At 43.0% G+C, this 3,016-nt stretch overlaps 1 non-coding gene across 1 annotated transcript; it reads left to right on the top strand.

Annotated features, from left to right (window-relative positions):
- The first annotated feature begins 1,129 nt into the window (after nt 1-1,129).
- LOC143308059 (5.8S ribosomal RNA) lies at nt 1,130-1,284 on the top strand. Its single transcript, XR_013065076.1, has one exon. It is a non-coding gene; the product is annotated as a 5.8S ribosomal RNA (ribosomal RNA).
- The last annotated feature ends 1,732 nt before the right edge of the window (nt 1,285-3,016 follow it).

Here is a 3,016-nt window from a genome sequence, read left to right on the forward strand (position 1 = left end):
GAGGTCTCTCGACCTTTATCTCTCTAACTTATACTTATGGGTCGTCGTCTACTTGATCGGGTACAAACAAGTCGTAAGAAACAAACAAACAAACCACAAAAATACAAGTCGTAAAAAAACAAACTTCTGTTGGTTAACCTACAATATGAAGGATCGAAATGAAAGAAGGATCATATTATTACAAACCGAAAGTGAAGGATCATTAAAATTGAAATACAATATATATAAATATATAAATGTACCCGTCGTTGCGACACCCTAGTTAAATGGAAAGATATAAAAAAGAGAGAAAAGGAATACAGATGACCCGCCGTCTGATCTTTGCTAAATGATCTGGCATCACCGGAGTTTTTTTGGTCCGTGTTGCGTTCGCTCTATTCGAAATGAAACTCGCGGAGGCGAAGAATTGTTAAAAGTTTACGAAGCGTCTAGGAGTGGTTAAAACTGAGAGAGTTGAAACTACGATGTATTAGAACGAGCAACCGTCGAAACTTTGTTTTCGCGACGTTCTTTTCGTCGCTCTCGTCCCCACGCTCCTACGCTTTGGTTGTTTCTTTGCCATCCGTGTTGCGATAAAAAGATTTCTCCATTGTCCAAAAAGGACGGATCGAGATTCCTCTTTCGAGAGGGAGAGAGAGGTACTTGCGGGTAACCTGGAATCTACGAAACACGCACCGTGGTAAGATTCGTGCGTCCGCCTGATCGATGTGTGTTGTTTACGGACCGGCTGAGAAGCGACGATAGCGAGTCTTTGAAAAACTATGTGTCCATTAGTTAGACCGATCGTCGCCGGCCGTGTGTCTGTTCGAATCTCGCAACCCACGATTCAGCGACAGGACGCGCGCTCGCATTCCTTGTGTGCGTTCGTACTTTTCAAGGTTTTTAAATGTACTTTACGCCCGACCGTCGAGAGGAGCGTGCCACTGGGCGTTTCTCCGACGGTTTCCGTCCTTGGACGCGATCGTGTCGTCAACGATCGAACAAACAAACAAATACGTTGGCGACGCCCGAATTCGCTCTCCCGCACGCGCCGGGTGGGAGAGTGATGTGGGTATCGAATGTGATGCGTGTTAATAATGAAAATAACACTCTAAAGATCTAAAGAGTTTGAAATACAAAATTTTACGATTACCCTGAACGGTGGATCACTTGGCTCGTGGGTCGATGAAGAACGCAGCTAATTGCGCGTCAACGTGTGAACTGCAGGACACATGAACATCGACATTTCGAACGCACATTGCGGTCCACGGATACAATTCCTGGACCACGCCTGGCTGAGGGTCGTTTTCTTAACAAAAGACTGCTTGCGTTTGCTTCTCGAAAAAAGAGTAATTCATTTCTTTCTAAACATCTCGCCGTCGTTCAACGAAAGTAGAACGTTTCGGAGCGGGATTATCGAACGAAATTGAAAGAATGAATGAACGATAAACAAAGAAAGAGTCGCAACGTACGAGCGATAGTTGGGCAGTTCGTCGGCGTTTGTCGTGGAAACGATGTGACGAAAATCGCAACCGATACACTAAATGCAGGCCGTTAAAGGAGAGAAACAAATTTCGAAATATCTCTTCGAACTAGCGCAAGTGCGTCACGGCGCGCGAGTCGTTCGTTAAAATTTATAAACGACCGCCCGTGAAAGCACCGAGTTCTCGGAAGATAATCTATAAAGATTCTCCATCCTGCTGAAAGTTATCGGATCGGCGCGATTGTTCACTTGTAGAAATCCACGCTCCCGACGTTGCCAGAAACGATATTTACGAAAGGTGTGTCAAAAATAAACGAAAGAAGCTCTCCTATAAATTTAGAAAAAGCAAACGAGTGAAATGTTTGAGATGATAATTTGCTGAAATGCAAGCTCGAATAGCCCCAGGGTTTCGAATGATTCCCCGCGCTTTATACATCTCTCTGTTTACAAACGGTGTATAAATGAAAGATCGCTTCAGATGGGTCGTCGCTGTTTGACGCGCGATGCTGTTCCTTTTTTTTTGTCTGTCTGTGCGTTTAGCTTCGCTAAACAAGTTAAATGGTTAAAAAGCGTCGAAAAAGCGAATACACACGCGACAAGACAAATCTAACGAGTAAAGGAACGCTCCGCTCCAAGATAAAAATGGTTGTTTACAATCAATACAGCGTTTCGGTACCCCTGATCGTAGTCTGAAACTGTGTAACAAAAGAGAGGAAAGCGAATGGTGAAGGAACTTCGAAGCCTCCGTGGCGTGGCTAGAACTTGTGATAAAAGTATGTTTGCAGCAATTATGCATGCTCCCGTTAAAACAGCATTTCAATGTCTCGCATGGCTTAAAGCTCTAGGAGGCTTCAACATTTAGAATACATACGGACTACTTCGTTTGTTAAAGATAAGCGAAGACCGCGCGACCATCGCTCGGTCGTCCAGTCCTCGAAAGTTTTGTTGCGTTCCAAAGAAGAGACAAATGGGGTTTACCCTTGCGCTAAGGGGAGAAGAAGAGAAAAGCAGTTGTTAAATCTAAGAGGTGTGTGGAGTACATCGCGTGTTGGTTAAAATTGTTAAATGAAGTATACGCGAAATGTTCTCTCGCTCTTGCTTTTCCTCTTGCTTCCGTGGCGCTCGAAAAGAAGGGATGATAAATAAAGAAACCTATTCGAAATCTCTTGTGGAACAAAAAATAATACGGACGGACGTTAAAATTGAACCGAGACGAAATGGATCGTCTTGCGAGTTGTCTTCGCTTTGAAATTGTTAAAAATTGATAAAAGCAATACGACGAAGCTGCAGTCCGCAAAATGTTTGAAGCAAAAAGGAAATAACACGAAAATTATGGGAACGTCGTGTCTCAACTTTTTTTTCCCTCTTGTGCTCGTTTCATCGAACGATAAATACAAACATTTTGAAACGAGAGAGGAGGAAAAATTGAATATGCGAAAGGTTGATTCACGCACAGTTTCTCTACGTGTTTGCTTTTTTGCTTCTTTTCGTTTATTTTTTTTTTTTTTGCATCGAGCATCATTATTCACCTTTCGATGAAACCAAAGAAATTGA

The sequence above is a fragment of the Osmia lignaria genome, unplaced genomic scaffold (genome assembly GCF_051020975.1).
Source record: "Osmia lignaria lignaria isolate PbOS001 unplaced genomic scaffold, iyOsmLign1 scaffold0135, whole genome shotgun sequence".
NCBI lineage: Eukaryota > Metazoa > Arthropoda > Insecta > Hymenoptera > Megachilidae > Osmia > Osmia lignaria.